Raw genomic sequence first — 18,005 nt, 5'->3', positions numbered from 1 at the left:
TGAATTCAAGCCAACCTGGAATACATAATACCTCTCTCTCTCTCTCTCTCTCTCTCTCTCTCTCTCTCTCTCTCTCTCTTTAATTAAAAAAGAATTTATTGATGAATAATCTTTTTTGACCTTTGGAAGTCATTTTCTTTTCTTTTCTTTTCTTTTCTTTTCTTTTCTTTTCTTTTCTTTTCTTTCTTTCTTTCTTTTCTTTTTTATCCAAAATGTGTTGATTGGGCTGGTTCCCACTCATCTTGAATCAGGTGCTTTCCAGTGCTGCTTCCTCCTGAAGGAGCATCCTTCTGTCCGCCTGCTTTTCCGCCTGTGGGCTGACAGAGGACAGTGGAGCAGCCAGCACCCAAGACCACCGTCTGTGCATGGCTAAAGACCGTGGTGATCTTACAGCATCCTGGGCATTGCACTCCATAACGTAGGAACTGGGGCTCTGCACCAGGGGATTTTTCTTGTGTTTTCTCTTTTCCTCTTCTGGAGAGGGATGAAAAAGATTCTTTGCGAGAGGCATGTTTTCGTAGGGAGGTCGTCACCACCGGAAAGGGTGGAAATCATTTTCAAAGTGGTTTTAATTCACTAATTATGATGGCCATTGGAATAACAGCATTAAAATATTTGACATGCCTGAATATCAGGTATTGTAAATACACCACATATAGGTGCTTTTTGAAGATCAAAAGCGTATAAATTAAAGATAGATACAGTCTGTCCATCTTGTACACGTTATTCAAAGGCAAGGGACTTAAAATAATGGGGACAATGTAAAATCACTATAAAGCAATTGGGTTAATGGAGAGTCTAAGTGAAAAAGTCTATTATGTGTTTCCCAAGAGAAACCAAAGGGAACCCAGGCTATTGGAATCTTAGAATATGCTAATGTAGCTATTAATAGCCTAAAGAAGGAGATACTGTAAAGTTGTTGTCATGAATAGCCTACACTTAGAATGGTGTTTTCATCAAGCTAGATTTTAAATTCCATTATGGTAAATATTTAATTATAAGAAAAAAGGCTATTCATACATTAGTGTACCCCAGATAACATCTAAGTGACACATAAATTTCAAAGAAAGGTAACCACCTTACTCATTAACACACTCTCTATGAGAATCTTGTGATGAAAGAATTAAATAATTTTCAAATATAACTTAATAGAATCACACACAAGCAAGCAATTGTGTGCAATAATGTGTTGGTGTTCTTGACCATGTTATTTATTTCATCATGTATATGGACATCAGAACACTGTGTTTGATATCTTTATACACAACTGATATATCCCTTACATATGATTTTTGAAAGAATTACTAGGTTACAATGTTAGGGAGAATTGTGAATTCGGAAAACAAGCATGGCAAAAGTATAGGTCTTATGGGAACCCACAGAGGCCAGTAAGATCTGAGCTTGCTTTACCAAGCAGGGCTGCATAAAAGGGATAGTTGGACCACAGGCCTGGGTACCAGGTGTTTGGAAGGGTCTGCACTTGGCTGTATCTAACAAGGGGGAGGTCTTTTGCCTCACCCCATGGCATTGTTATAAAAGGCCCTTTGGAATAAAGTTCTGAGCCATTGGGAATTGACCCAGGTCCTCTGGAAGCTATCCTGTGTTTCTGTTTTTCCTCTCGTCCCTCTCTTCTCGAGAGTACCCTGGGAAAGGTGGGGGTAGGGCCCCCCAAAAGGTCTATGGTGTGTCTGTTTGAAATATTTTTGCCAGAATCACCATTTATTTTCATATGATCCTTAATTTATTCAAAAAGGAAGACAGCAATTATAACATGTAAGAGGAGATGGTGAATTTGGAGTCAGGCTGGGCCTTTGCTGATCTTCACTGTGTCTCAAAACAAAGCAGGGTGGTGATGTATCATTTTCCTAACGGGGTAGCCTAAGTCACCTCGTGGATTGCTGGAGCTCCTTACAAAATCTATAAAATTAGAGTGGCTACTAACATTTTGCAAGATTGTTGAGTGAATGTCATATGTAATCCTCAGACAATGAATAAATGTTCCCAAACCAAGGAAACAAGGATTATAATAAAAATAATTAAGAATTATATAGGAAACAATCATTGAAATTAGAGGCTCCCATAGAGCTTGGCACAATGTAAGCTCTTGGCCAAATGCCAATTTCCTTTTCTCTTTTTGTTTTTGTTGTATTTCATTTTTCTTATTAAATGTGCACTGTACATATATGTGTGTGTATGTATATGTATATGATGTATATGAGTGTTCTGAATGTACATGCCTGTGTACCATATGCATGCAGTGCCTGTGGAGGCCAGAGAGGGCATCAGATTTCCTGTAACTGGAGTTATAGATAGCTGTGAATACTCCCTCATGTGGGTCCTGGGAATTGAACCTGGGTCCTCTGGAGAAGCAGCTGATGCTGAGCCATCTCTCCAGCCACTAATGTGCTATATTTTTTTTGTGTAAGGAAGTAAATTTTGGCAAGCATTGAGTACACATTTGATGACCACCCAGCCCTTAATGTGATTAAATCATTAGCAACCCACGGAATCAGCTTTATGATCAAAGGAATTTATTTGGGGGTTAACTCACAACCACGGGAAATTTATCGTAGGGTCTGGGGAAAGCTGAGCTATGTCCTACGCTGAACGGCTTGGTCCGGGATCTCAGCATCCAAACCACGAGGTAGCCGAGAGAGCTGCATAGGTGCATCCTAGGTCTTAAGGGTCCCCAGTGGCCACGCCCCAGGGGCATGTACCTCAAGGTATAACTGTTACTACGGCGGTGCTTCAGGGCATGGCTCAAACAAGCCCCCCCCCTTTTGATGACCCAGCAGAAGGGATGCCAGTTTAGTTCCTGGAAAGAGTGAAACTAGGAGCTATCATGTAGTAGTTAGGGGAAGTTCTTTAAACTGAACCTGAGGTAGACGGCAGGTGAAGTCCCAGGATTTAAGCAAGCCCTTTCCTCCCTGGTTTTAAAGCACTTTATGACTTTGTAGGAGCTGATTGTGGAGGCATGGAGAGTAGGGATAGCTAAGGTTTTATTTCTGGGCCGGACTGTTTGCATAGCTGACTGTGGTTTGCAGAAAAACAAACTCCTTGGAACAGCAGACTACAGTAGCAGGCAGAACTCTGGAACCTACGGCAGGTGCCGCCATTCATTTCTTTTTCTTTTCTCTAATTGTCTTCCCTTGAGTAGTTCATGAGGAAAGCTTTCACTTTCCAAAAGGGCAGCTTATTCCAAAATATAATTCACAAAGTTGAAAGGAGTACCAATTTAGAAGGGGCTTACAATCTAAATCCATGTAAAACATTTACAAAAATCCTCTTTTTTTTTTTTTTTTTTTCTGAGACAGGGTTTCTCTGTGTAGTTTTGGTGCCTGTCCTGGATCTCACTCTGTAGACCAGGCTGGCCTCGAACTCACAGAGATCCGCCTGGCTTTGCCTCCCGAGTGCTAGGATTAAAGGCATGAGCCACCACTGCCCAGCTTCTAACTCTTCTTTTAAGTGTGTGGTTCAGTAGCGAAAACTACTAGGAGTGATGTGCCTAGTCTCCAGGATGCTCCATTTTGCAGATCTGAAACTCCATACTTAACAAACAATAACTTCCCACTTCCTAGCCACAATAACTCTCCCATTTCCTAGCAACACCATTTTACTTTCTGTCTTGATGAGTTCGATTTCCCACTGTGGAATCATATAGTATTGTCTTTTTGTGATCGGCTTATTGCATGTAGCATAATGTCATCAAGGCTTATCCATGTTATAGCACACAGCAAAATTTCACTCATTTTAAAGGCTGAATAGCATTCTATTGTTTGTACAGACCATATTTTCTTTAACTTTTCATCCATCAATGGACATTTACATTGGTTACATCTTCTGATTATAGTAAATGCTGCTGCTATGAACATGGATATCCACATTTTTCTTTAACACCCTGATTTCAATACTTTGGGATATGTACCTAAAAGGGAAATTGTTGGCTCACATGTTGATTTTATTTTTAATTTTTTGAGGAATTATCATAATGTTTTCCATAGTCACTAACCATTTTGTTTTTATTTTTATTTTTTTTTTTTTGTTTTTGTTTTTCAAGACAGGTTTTTTTCTGTGTAACAGCCCTGGCTGTCCTGGAACTTGCATTATAGACCAGGCTGGCCTTGAACTCACAGAGATTCTCCTGCCTCTGCCTCCCGAGTGCTGGGATTAAAGGCATGTGCCGTCACTGCCTGGCTCATGGCAATCATCTTAATGGTTGTGAAGTAGCGTTGCAGTTTTACAGCCATTAGTGATGGAAAGCATCTTTTCATTTTACATTTCAATAACCTAATACATGTTAATTTGACCAAGCTAGAAAATATATTTAAATATTAGTGCAGAAAAGAAAATTATCCTTAATTCTACAGGGACACATAAACACCTCTAACTCTTTTAGTTAAAAATTTATGCACTTTTCTGTAGATGCCTAAGAATGTAATGTACGTATGCAAGTACCTTTTGTGTGTCTTGATCAGTGTGGGTTCTAGCAAGTGACAAGTAAACAACTGGTTTTTATGTCCTTGTGGCCAGAAGACCAAGGCGAGGAATCGGACAGCACAGGCAGGTTCTGGTGAGGGCCCTCTTGCAGAGACTGCAGACACCCACCGTCTTGTTGCATCTTGTCTCCAAGCTCTCTTGGCCACTCTTATCAGGGTAAGGGAGATCCACAAACAAGGCTACACTTCCTAAGCGTTGTAAAGTTTCTCAAAATTTGAAGGCTTTGGGACACAAGCGTTGAAATCAGAAACATTTAGAGGATCCATCAGATTTAAACCATAACAGCCTCATAGCATAGTCTAAAGCATCAGGATTCCTTTAAAGGTTAAGTCATCAAAACTTGACTTTGGGTGTGAATTTTTCTATTTAGGTATCATATTGCATTAAATACTCCTGTGTAAATCTTGATGGGGCTGACTGTGTATTTGGTTCTAGCGTTTAGAAACATACCCTCACTGTAAAATCATATTACAGTCATGAAAAAAATTCAGTTACAGTAGGAAGAAAGAGGGTTGGAGCATAAAGCTAGTGCTTTAATATTGAAACATTTCAAGTATTATAAACAGTTCTTTCTTCCCTCCCTCCCTCTATCCCTTTCTCCCTTCCATCCTTCGGTCCTTCCTATTTGCTGCACTAAGGATTAAACCCAGGGCCCTGTGCATTTTAGGCAAGCACTCTGACACTGAACTACATCCCCAGTCCAACAATTTATTTATTTATTTATTTATTTATTTATTTTTGGTTTTTTCGAGACAGGGTTTCTCTGTGTAGCTTTGCGCCTTTCCTGGAACTCACTTGGTAGCCCGGGCTGGCCTTGAACTCACAGAGATCGGCCTGGCTCTGCCTCCCGAGTGCTAGGACTAAAGGCGTGCGCCACCACTGCCCGGCTCAACAATTTATTTTTAATAAGTCTCCTTTTAATTCAAATCCACCTCTTAATTATGAAGTATGACATTGATTTATATTGCATGCTTTGATTTACAAACTTATCCCTCAATAAAGTGTTAATTTTCAATGAGCATTGTCTGCAATTACCACACACTGTCACCATTGACATCTTGAAATCTATCAATCATATGCCTCTATAGATGTGACTAATTCAAAGAAATACAAATAAGAACTTTATTAAAAATAGGAGTAAAGAGGCACATGATGTAAAAATATATGATTCATGAACTATCTGAACTGCCCTTTGATGTGAGTCAAGGCACTCATGATGGATGCCTGCGATTGTCAGTGTGTGGGCTGGAGCTCATGGACAAACAGACAGCAGGTTCATGGCTCATCCATTCTTTGACTTTCTGTGAAGAGCTGTGCTTGAGCCAGGATTGCTTTCTAACCATGAGACCTTGCTGTTCCATTTTTATTAGTGACAGCGGGAGTAACCCTCAAGGATAAGGATAAACTGTCAGGGCTTTAGCATTAAAAGACTCAGGGTAAATGCCACCTGTACATGGGCTCAGCCACCAGCCTGTTGGAAGTGAGTTTAGGTACAATCCATAAGAATCTACTTGAGAATGTGGAAGCCAGTTACTCACCACTGTGGAACACAGAAAATGTTCTCTGTCCACTGTTTTTCTACAATGTGAATCAAATCCGGGCTTTGCACATGCAAGGCAAGCATTCTTCCCCTGAGCTAACACTCCCAGATAAACAAACATTCTTTCAAGAAAAATATGTGGCAGGGTCTTTCCAAATTGCTCAAGCTGGCTTTAGCTTTGTCATTTTCCTGCCTCAGTTTCCTGAGTAGCTGGAATTACAGGTCTGTGCCACCACACCTGGCTCTGGCCATTACTTAGGTAATCTTGCTTATATCTCCGAAGTTATCCTTTTTGTTTATGAGTATCTGCAAACTTTCATTAGTGGGGATGACCTGCTCATATCCTAAATAGCCCGTGATTGCTTCCTCCAGACCAAGTGCTGCACTGAACTCCTAGTCCCCTCCCACCAGGGTGGCTTTTCCAGATAGTTTGAAAAAGTTTATACTAGATGGCTTCTGTATCACCAGATACTTAGAGGTTTTTTACCAAATGAGCCATGAATATGCAGAGTGGAGGGGAAATGGAGCATTTGATTTTAGCTAATTTGTTGACATTATCCATTTTTATGTTTATTCTCACTCAGCTCCTGCTTTGAGCTGCAAGGGAAACATTTTCCAGAAATACTTTCTGATCACTTTTCCTTTGGGGAGTGACCAAGTTCACTGTTGGAGTCAGGTGTCCTCTCATGCTATTACAATGTGGCTTTTTACTGAGAGTTGCTTGGATGAATTCCTGACTAGCCATCCAAAGATCCTTTGGAAAATAATAATTCCTTTTTTCCCTTTTTTCTCCTTCCACTCTTCCATTTTTTTTAGTTTGAGAGTTTCATTATGTAGTCTAGGTTACAACTTGCTATGTAGCCTAGGCTAGCCTTGAATTCACAATGCTCATATCTCCGCCTCTTGATTACATTTTTTAAGAAGTGTATTCAGCATCTAATGTGACATTGCATGGTCCTACAGACTTGGGGGTTACTATACCATCCTTCATGGAGAGCTCTTTGGCAGGGAGGGGCTGGTGCCCAATTTGGAAGAAAGCAAAAGGATCTGTTACTTCACTGCTGCTGGTATGACAAGTCCCTGCAGACACAGAGCTTGGGGTAATAACCATTTGTTATCTCACAGTTCTATAGGGCATGAGACTGAAATTGTGTCAAAATTTAAAAATTTAAAGTTCAAGTAAATGTGAACTCTAACCAGCACAGTTCTTTTCTGTTTATAAGACTGAATCATAAATGGCATCTGAAGTAAGAGAGACTTAACAGCGCTCTAAGTGACAAGACTTCACATCCCAGTGATGTCATCAATGAGCCATGTGACGTGGCTAAGTTACTTAACTGCTCCTAGCAAAAAGTCATATATTGTTGTGTGATACTTAAACCATATAATCACCACGAGAAGTCAGAATTGTGTGTAAAGGTATATATAGTTTTTGGCACAAAGTCAATGATAAATATGTGTAACTAAAGCACCCATTTTAATGAAAGTGGTGAAACAGCTGCTTGTATCATAAAGCCATAATTCCTGACATTTCAAATCACGAGTCACAGAGATCCTAAGAAAACGGGCTTATAAACCTTGAAAAATGTATGCCCTGTGTCACCCACACCCGGTCAGAGAACAGGTCATTTCTCCTACCCTTCAAGGGTCCCTGGTGCCACTCACTGTACTTAACCTTTCTCACCCTCTCACTCTCTAAAGACTAGTTTTTCCAAGTCTTGGAATCCACATAAAAAGAATCACATAGTTTTATTTGTTTATTTTATGTGTATGGATGTTTCACCTGCACAAATGTCTATGCACCACATGTGAGCCTTTTGCCTACAAGAGGCCAGAAGAGAGTGTTGAATTCCCTGGAACTGGTTTTAAAGACAGTTGTGAGTTGAGTGGGTGGGAGTTGAACAAGTGCTTTGAACTACTAAGCCGTCTCACCAGCCCCAGGGAAGTTATATTTTGTTGTTGTTTTGGTTTTTTTTTCTTTGCTTATTTGTTTTTCCAAACAGGGTTTTTATATATATAAAACAGCCCTGGCTGTCCCAGAACTCACTTTGTAGACCAGACTGGCCTTGAACCTCAAAGAAATCCACCTGTCTCTGCCTCCTCAGTGCTGGGATTAAAAGTGGATACTGGGGTTGGAGAGATGGCTCAGCAGTTAAGAGCACTGGCTGCTCTTCCAGAGGATCTGAGTTCAATTCCCAGCAAACACATGGTGGCTCACAGCCATCAGTAATGAGATCTGGTCCCCTCTTCTGGCCTGCAGGTATATGTGCAGGTAGAACACTATACATATTAATAATAATAAAAAGAAAGGCGTAGTGTCCATTCTCAATGAAAACCCTGCCTCTTGGACCAAAACACTCCCTTCCAATTGGCTAGCAGACTGGTGACAGAATCCCCATAACAAAAGCAGGCTTAAAGAAATGTGTGACAACCTAGCAAGTTCTGTAGAGATTCTGGAAGGAATACTTCAGAGCTGAAGAGATTGATAAATACATCTGAGAGGACACCAGGGAAGGGAAGCAGATGCATGGTGCTAATGAGAACAAAGAAACACAAAATCAAGAGAAGAACAGGAAATAATATACAACTTTCTATAATAACTCTGCATATTAATGGTCTTAATTCTCTCATCAAAAGTCACAGACTAGCAGAATGGATTAGAAATCAGGGCCCTTTGTTTTGCTGCCTCCGAGAAACACACCTCACTATCAAAGACAGACACTACCTCAGAATGAAAGGATGGAAGAAGTTATTCACAGCAAATAGAACTAAGAAACAAACAGATGTCATTAGTCCATTAACTGACCAAGTATACATCAAACCAAAACTAGTCAGAAGAGAGAAAGAAAGAAAGGAAGAAAGAAAGATACTCCATACAGACTAAAGGAACAATTCATTTTCAGGACATTCCAATTCTAAACATGTACATGCCAAAAACAGATGGACCAATTTCATAAAACAAATAGCTACGAGATGCAAAAACACACTTTAGCCCCAGCACATTAATTCGTGGGTGCCTGCAATAGGCCACCCTCACAACAGGCAGGCCATCTGGTCAAAAAGTGATCAGAGAAATATTGGCATTGAATGGCGTCATAGATCAAACAGGCCAGTGAGCTTGAACAGTTTGCTCACTGTTTTGTTGATATCACTGTTTATTGATAACTTCAATAATTTGTGAACTGCTATTCACTACTTTCATCTCTTTTAAAACTAAACATTACATTTAATTTTTTCCAGGCCAGAGATCACATCCAGGGCCTCACACATTTCAGGCACGTGCTCTGCTACTAAGGTATACATCCACCCTATTTAATTTTTTCTAATGTTGTGAAACACATCTGTTTTTTCTTTAATATGTTCTAGGCTTCCTGTCTTTTAAAAAAATCTCTCTAACCTCTTAAATTACATGGGGGTGGTGTAATTCTTCTGCGGCACATTTGTCCTTTTATGCCATTGTTTAAATTTTTATAGCATTAAAGAGCTGGTCATTAAGCTTGTGGCCCTCGGCTTCAAAGCTACTTGTGTCCATTCTGCTTTAAGATGCTGGGTCTGGGAATCCACAAACCACATTAATTTCTCCTTTGCTAGTGTCTGTCCATGCCAGCTGGTGTCTGTCCATGGGAGTCTGGAGAGGGAGAGCAGAGGAGGAAGAGGGGAGAGGGCTGCTTTTTTTCTGCTTGTTCCTTGCCTGTCACCATCACATGAGCATGGGCAATGAATGGCTGCTGGGTGGCTAATCAGTTCTAAAGCTGCCCTTGCCGGTTTTCCACCTCGTTTGGAGTAGGGCCACTAAACCGTCTTTGTGACAGTAGCCAGATGGGACCCCAACTGTCCATGTCTCTGGAAGTCTGATGTCTATCCCAGTGGACCCCATCTCCAAACACATTTTTTCATCTCCCACTCTGTCCCTTTGTTGCCCTTGCTCTATAGGAAGTAACTGCTTTCTGTTGTTGTTTATTTGTGACAGTTCAGTGTCCTTTCTTCCGTTTCTGATATTTCAAGTACCTATTTAACATTTTCTGTTTGTTTCTGTTTGCACTAGCTTCATGATCAGCAATTCAACTCTACAAAAAGTAATGACTTAAAGTAGGATTTTATGATGCTTTCGAGCAGACAAAAAAAGGGAAAAAAAGCAGTTCGGATATTGTAAAGAAGCGGGGATACAAATCTTGATGGTTGTACAGGTTGAATTGTGTCCCCCTGAAGGATATTTTGACATTCTAACTCCCAAGTTCCCCAGGAGAGTTGATTTGAAAATGAGGTCTTCATAAGGGATGATCAAGCTGAGATCATCAGGGCGTGTTCAATCCTATGTGATTGGTGGTGTTCTTATGAGAGACCAGGAGCTAGGCAGACTCGCTGGTAGGCAGAGGGGCCATGGCAAGGTAATAAAGGTGGCGAATTTCCAAGATGGCCAGCTTCTTCCTCACCTTCTTGATTTGAGACCAAAGCCTGGCAGCTTCAAACAAAGGCCTTGTAGGCTTTTGTCTCCTGATGGACTGGCTTAACAAATTCAAGGTCTGCTCAGGACATGCCACACGGTAGTTCTGAGTCAATCAACCATCTTAGGTTTCTTCAAACGGACCAACGCTAAAAACTTGAGAGGCTAAAACCACCAGCATTCCAGAAAGAGACCGGTTTTCTGCCTTGCAGTGGGTCCGACCCCCCCCCCCATCTACTGCATACACACTGGCAGTGTTTTTTCATCCCCTATGGTGATATTTTATTTGTACTGACATGTGATTTTATTTGTATGTTAACAAATAAAATTTCCTAGGGGTCAGAGCTAATAACAAGCCATAGCAGAAGATGGGCGGTGGTGGTGCACGCCTTTAATCCCAGCACTTGCGAGGCAGAGCTAAGCAGATCTCTGTGTGTTCAAGGATACAGCCAGCAATGGAGACACACGCCTTTAATCTCAATACCAACTAGAAGACCTGGAGGGCTGTACAGACAGGCAGTGACGAGGAGGTCATGTGGTTGGGTTTACAACCAATGAGAAGGCAGAACAGAAAGTCAATAAAAGGACAGACAGACAGACAGGAAGTAGGCCTCTTGAGGAGAGTAAGGACAGCAGCTGCAGGAAGGGTAAGGAGGTTTTAAGTCTCAGCTCTCAGCTGTTGCTCTGACCTCTTGGCTTTTAACTCTGCAATTGGCTCTGTGTTTTTTTTTTTTTTTTTTTTTTTTTTTTTCTGAGACAGGGTTTCTCTGTGTAGCTTTGTGCCTTTCCTAGAACTCGCTTTGTAGACCAGACTGGCCTCGAACTCACAGAGATCAGCCTGCCTCTGCCTCCCGGGTGCTGGGATTAAAGGCATGCACCACCACCGCCCGGCTGGCTCTGTGTTTCTTATTTAATAAGACCGTTCAACTACAATCCCCAATAAACTTTTTTCTTTAACTGTTCATTCTGTATGCAGTGCTTGAGAATTTTCTGCTGCTACATTTTGTGCTTCAGGTTTTTCCTGCCTTTTAATTCTTTAACTGGCAGAGAAAAGGAACCTGATCAAGACTCCCAGAATGTATCATTTCAAAGACCCCTGGTTTGTATCACTTATGAAAATAGGAAGCTTGTACACACACACACACATGCACACACACACACACACACACACACACACACACACACACACACACACGGACAGGCTTGCCCAGAGGATCGTGGATACACACAAACACAGAGACCGGTACCTACCAGAAGAGAGGAGCAGAGCATAGGACAGAGTCTCCCTCAGGGTCCCTGGGGGAATCAACATTGCTGGTGTCTGGATTTCAGGTGTCTCTGGTTTCCAGAACTAAGAGCCAATATATTTCTGTTATTTTAGCCAATTCATTTTATAACAGCCACAGGAAATGAATATTTGTGTGGCCAATTAGAGAGCTTTAGAATGAAGTCCTCTATACACTCTAGAATGTCTGTTCACTATAAACAGTGTTTTTCTGGCCTAGGTCAAGGATCTTGTTAATTAGTGTTTGTTATGTATCAAAGATCTCCAAGAATATCTTCCTTGTAATTGCAGAATTCCTCATTTAAGTGTTGAGAAAGCTAGTCTTTATGTTCATAGTTTTCATGTTTTAAACTAGAGACAATAAACTAGCAACCTACCTGTTCATAACTATTTTGTTTGGCCCACACAGTTTTAAAAATCAGGGGAATGTACCTGTTTGGCAATTGTGTTAGTCACTTTTGTGACAAAAATATCTGAGCTAAACAACTTCAAAGAGGGAAAATCCACTCTGGCTTATGGTTCATAGGTCCCACTCCATGGTCAACTGGCTCTGCTGTTTTGAACCTATGGTGAGTGCAGAAGAGGGGCTCACTTCACAGTGGCCAGAAGCAGAGAGAAGGGGACAAGATATACCTTTCAAAGGCTCAGGGCCAGGGATTCCACCCACTCCATGCCTCCCAGGCAGTTCTACTTCTTATCACCCATTTAGTCTGAATTTATCAATGATAAACTAATTAATCTACCCATGAGGTTACTGTCCATCCTGTGCCTCTGGCTGGGGACGAACTTCAAATCCAAAGGACACTAGCTATATTTAAAGACTAGATTTCTTATAAATATTTTTTTGGGGATTTGGTTTTGCTTGAAAATGAGAAGATCTGCATTTTTTCAGGGTAAGTGTTGGCTATTGTGGGAAAGTGTCTGCTTTCTTTTCCCATACCATTAGTACTTATATCAGCTACACACATAGCCACCAGCTTGATTTTCACTGAGTCTGTAACCTCTGTCCTACAGCAACATGGAGAACAATAAGAACGATTTATTGAACACTACTAAATAGCAAGTGTTCCATAGATATTTACTGAAGGCCTACTATCTACCCAACACTGCTTTAGGCACTTGGAATATAGAGGGAACAAAACACAGGTACCATATAGAGCTCACATTTTAGTGGTGGGTGAAGGATAGGTAAATGATAAGTAAATCACACAATATATTAGGAGGTGGTGTGCCCTAAAAAAAGAAAAATATTGAGCATAGGAGGGAAATTTCTAGATCTAGGACAAAGTATGCCTTGATTTTTACTCAGGGGATCAGGATAGTTAAACCCAAAAAGATGCTCAAGCAAATTCAAGTGAGGGGAGTTTGTCCAGTGGATTTACTGGGACGTGTGTTTCAAGCAGACAGAAACAACAGAAGAAGGGTCTGACTCAAAAGGCCAGTGGGTACACGTCTCATGTATTTAAGGAAAGCAAACACGTGAGTGTCACAGGAACACAGAGAAAAAGGGAAAACAGTCAAACCAATTCTCAGAGGCTAGGGACTGTCCAAGTACGGTAGGACTTGAGGCCATCAGGACTCTGGATTTTGCTGCGAAAGACATGGGAAACCACCAAGTTTTAAGTGTGAGAATGACCTGATTTGCCTTATACTTCAAAATAATCAGAGTGACTGCAAATGCTAGACTGTATGGAGTAAGGCAGTCAAAGATGGTAGAGAGCTGTGTTCCGGCTCTTTGTCCTGATTAGGAGGTGCTGTGGACCTTGAAGATAGCCAGGGACATGGTGGTAAATAATGGAAGGCAGTACACAGAGAAACCCTGTCTCAAAAAACAAAACAAAAAGCCCACCACCCAGCAACACAAAGCGACTCAGTGAGTTCGAGGCCAACTGGCACCGAGTGAGAAGGTGCAAGAAGCTCAACAGGCTCTCTCCTTGATTTAGAAGCCAGAGGTGATAGGTTATAGAAGCCAGCACTAAACCATAAAGGTTTTGGCTTGGGTAACTGGAAGGATGGATTGCTATTTAAGGGGAAGATGCTGTAGGAAAAGATTTCAGGAGGGATGTCAGGAGCTGGCTTTTGGACCATGTTGACCTTGAGATTGATGTACATTGCGAAGCTGAAGGAAGTTCTGAATAAGCTGGTAGCATTCCTGAGTTAGGGGACATGTCTAGATGGGAACAAGTCTTTCTACCTTTCTTGGTTTTATAGTTTTACATATTATGTAATGTCAGTAACTCTCATAGCAGATCATGATGGTAGTGGGAGTCTGTGTGGTGGCTTTTGGGATTTATTCTTTTTTTTTTTTAAAGTTTTTTTATTTTTAAGTATACAATTTATTTTTATTTTATGTTCATTGGTTCATTATGTTCATTGTTTTGTATGATGTAGGTCCGTGTGAGTTTGTTGGATTCCCTGGAACTGGAGTTACAGACAGGTGTGAGCTGCTATGTGGGTGCTGGGAACTGAACCCAGGTCCTCTAGAAGAACAGCTGGTGCTCTTAACCTCTACACCATCTATCCAGTCCCTTGGGATTTATTCTTTATCCATTATCACAGAATAGCCATGGTCTTAATTCCGTGCTTGAGTCTCCTAATTCAGACTTTATTGTTTTATCCTTACCTAGTATATTGAGGCTCAATATAAGGTCAAGGCTTTGCTGGGTCTTATATATAGGAAGCTGTAAAGATCAATTTAAATGGAGGCTGACAGTCCATATATGCTTTTTTTTTTTTTTTTTTTTTTAACACATGACTAAGTCAGTCTTTGGAATCTTGTTTTCAAAGGCTCTTTCTTCATCTTCTTTGTAGGCATTTTAATGTCTCAAATTCTCTAAGTCCATTTACTTTGAGTAAGTAGGAGTTCATTGTTGCTGAAAATGTATCAGGGAAAATCCTGTACTGAGGTTTCCAGGACTCCGCTACTATGTATACAGTTTGTAACCTTCTAAACATTTATCTACTCTGCTTTAGCCGAGGTTACCCTTCCCAGAAATACCATCTTTGCTGTCTGGAACTTTTACCTTCCTCAATGAAGTTCAGTTTATACTTTTCTCGGGATATGTGGCTCCAGGTCTGAAGAACTGTGGTCCTCGGGGAGAAGGCAGCCTCGCAACCAGCTGTCACCAGCGCAGCACCTCTTAGAGGGGGCGTGGCGTGCTAACCTGGGCCCGCCCTCCGGCTGCGCGCGGCTGCGGTCCGCGGTCACGTGAGCGCCGCGAGGGCGGGGGCCCCACTTCCGGGCGGCGGAAGGAGACGCGGCCGCGTGAGGACGAGGCGATTTGAAAACACGCTCTGGGAGCCAGCGAAAAGCCTGCGGCCGGCGGTACACGGCGTGGTCCCGTGGGGCTTGGCGCTCGCTCCCTCTCCGCCTTGTCTCCGCGGTCCGGCTAGGTCCGGGCTTTCAGGTGAGTAGCGTCCGCCGGTGCTGCCCGGCCCTCACGGCGCGGCCCAGGCGGCGGGTCGGGCGGCCAGGGTCCCCTCTGTCCTCCGCGAGCGTGTGAGCCGGCCAGGGGGCTTCCGAAGCTCTTCAAGGGGCCGTGGGCCGATTCGGGGCCCGACAAGTGTTAGGCCGGCGTGTAGGGCGCGGGCGAGAGGCTCCACTCGACGTTCACTGAGGTGCAGGCACCATGATTTCCTTTGCAAAAGTGAAAAATAAAAGAACAGAAACGGGGCTTTCATTTCTGGTGTGCAAGCTCGAAAGCTGGAGTGGGCGGATCTAATCACTGTGCTCCTGTCCTCTACCATGTCGGGACCCTAGATTTTTGGCCCCTCGAATTTGGAGGAGCCAAATTGCGTCTTAAGACGCAAGAGGTGGGAGAGGGAAAAACCATATAGGCCGACTGCTGCATGCTTGCTTTCCTCTTGATTTTTTTCTTCCCCCTTTTTTTTGGGTGGCGAGAGGAGTTGGAAATGAAAGATAGTGAGGGGGCCGCAGGGCAAACTACTTGGAGTTTGCTTAAATGCAATCTTCATCCGCCCAGGTTAACTCCAAGACTGACCTGCAGCAGGAGTTACGTGTATGTGCTTGTGTATTCAAGCGTTTGGAGCTTACTTCAAAAGGTGATGGGTCCTGTTCTGAGAGCTCACGCCCGAGGCTGGAGTTGCTTCCTTGTACTCAACTGCTGTGAAAAGTGTTCGAGTCTAGTAGAACTATTTGATTTCCTGTGCTATGAAAATCTTCAAATGAAAATAATAGCTGCTGTTGCTGCTGCTGGAACTTTAAAAGTTCCTAGTAGAAAAATTTTGCCTGTGTGGTTCTGTAAATATTTGTCGAGATTTAAGTCAGTGGAGAGCTACTAGTTCTCATAATTTTCCTAGCAGATACATTAACGTGAATTTAAAGTGATGGTTAATGTGGCATAATTTGACATCCTTATTCAAAAGGAGGTGTGATGTAGACTGCAGGAGATGCCTCACATTTGAAAGAGTGCCCAGAGGATGATGTGAGATATCACAGGGTCAATATTTCTCTGCATTGTGTACCGTTTATCTCTGTAAATACTACTGATAACATTGTAAGAAAAGCTTACAGCATGTGCTTCCTTAATAGATAAAATCCAGTTTTATATTAAAAGTAGCCAGATAAATACCTGGGCCTTCTTCGGTTTGTGAGGCTTGAATGTTTGGTATGTATTTGTCCTGAGACTAACATATGCAGCACATGCATGTTGTGCTTGAAGCATATGTATTTTAACTGTCGTGATTAAAGCTCTTGGGTGTGGTAAATATAAACAAGGCATTTGCTTATTTAATGTGTTTGGTAAGGACTGTATGTTGCCTTATAGACAAACTGAGGCACACTAGAAAATGTCAGTTTGGATAAGAATCATACTGATTCTAGAAATAGCTTTTTTAAAAAATTGAGATGGCATTTTGCTGTTGCCCAGGCTCCTCAAGTTCCTGTGCTCAAGCAATCTTTCTGCCTCAGTCTAACATGTGGTACAGGCACATGCACTGTGCTCCCTTTAAAATCAGCTCCTGTGTCAGCAACTTCTACTTAATGGGTCTTAAAATCCCACGAGTGTATTTGAATATGATGTCATAGTTGAATTCATTCATTCATTAATTTCTTTAGCACTGTAAACTTTTTTTTAAAAATTTTTTAAAAATTTTATTTATTTTATTTTACAATACCATTCAGTTCTACATATCAGCCACTGGTTCCCCTATTCTCCCCCCTCCCACCCCCTCCCCTTACCCCCAGCCCACCCCCCATTCCCACCTCCTCCAGGGCAAATCCTCCTCCGAGGACTGTGATCAACCTGGTAGACTCAGTCCAGGCAAGTCCAGTCCCTTCCTCCCAGCCTGAGCCAAGTGTCCCTGCATAAGCTCCAGGTTTCAAACAGCCAACTCATGCAATGAGCTCAGGACTTGGTCACACTGCCTAAGCACTGTAAACTTTTATTTTTGATTTTTACCTCTGTGTGTAGCATTGTGACTTTATGACGTGAGGTATGTTAGACCAGAAGTAGTTTTATTTCTCCAGAGGTGCTCATCTGGGTGTGCAGTGGAAGACAGAATTTGTGAGAGAAGCTTTGAGAAGAGCTGAACTAGTTCCAGATGGAAGCAGTTAATATTATTATTCTTTTATTTGAAGTTCACCTATGGGGAAGATATAGCCAGAGAGGGTTGTTGGAGCCACGTTAGTGCCTACCATGTCATGGTAAGAAGTGTCTCATTTATAAAAAGTAAGAACAATTGAAGGCTCCCTATCCTTGTCACATCTGTGCTTAGAAAGCTGGTGACCATGGTCGGGGTCGAAGAGGAGACACTAGAGACAACAGCATTTGCCAGTGAGAAACTGTTGAGTAGTCTAGGGTAGAAATAAGGACTTTTGAAAGCTAATGACTTAACAATGGGTAGGAAGCGTGTAGCTCAAAGAATTGGTAAACAAGAAGATAGGAATGGAAGCTGAAGGATTGTAGTGGAGAGGAAAGAAAATGGTGCAAAACCATCTGGTTATGCCTGAGTTACTTATTATAACAGTGGCTCAGCTAGTCTTTTCCTTATCCCTTTTACATTGCATTTCTTTTTACATTGTTGCAGGGTGGAGCAGGGGTGGATACTGTTGTTTGTTTATGACTAGCCTGAATTTGCCTGATGTTCACAGTGCTTATGCCTTCACTTCTGTCCTTACCAGACTTATTCCCTACTCCTGACCATTACCTGTCTTTCCTTGCTTGTAAGATACTCATTTCTCCTTGCCTATCTGGGTTCTACCTGTTTTTGTTTGTTTG

General features: G+C 42.0%; 1 protein-coding gene and 1 pseudogene across 3 annotated transcripts in view; one reads left to right on the top strand and one right to left on the bottom strand.

Annotated features, from left to right (window-relative positions):
* Positions 1-237: 237 nt before the first annotated feature.
* Positions 238-511, bottom strand: LOC114702317 (annotated as a pseudogene).
* A 14,468-nt stretch (positions 512-14,979) lies between these two features.
* Tex10 (testis expressed 10) overlaps positions 14,980-18,005 on the top strand; it is a 44,333-nt gene continuing 41,307 nt past the window's right edge. For 2 of the 3 annotated variants that reach the window (XM_037202597.1, XM_028882765.2), the window contains exon 1: positions 14,980-15,173. The gene's annotated coding sequence lies outside the window, so the exon portion shown is untranslated. The remainder of the gene's footprint in view (positions 15,174-18,005) is intronic. The other variant, XR_005090829.1, reaches the window with a different exon arrangement.

Source organism: Peromyscus leucopus, chromosome 2 (genome assembly GCF_004664715.2).
Source record: "Peromyscus leucopus breed LL Stock chromosome 2, UCI_PerLeu_2.1, whole genome shotgun sequence".
NCBI lineage: Eukaryota > Metazoa > Chordata > Mammalia > Rodentia > Cricetidae > Peromyscus > Peromyscus leucopus.
This window is presented reverse-complemented; position numbering and strand designations above follow the sequence as displayed.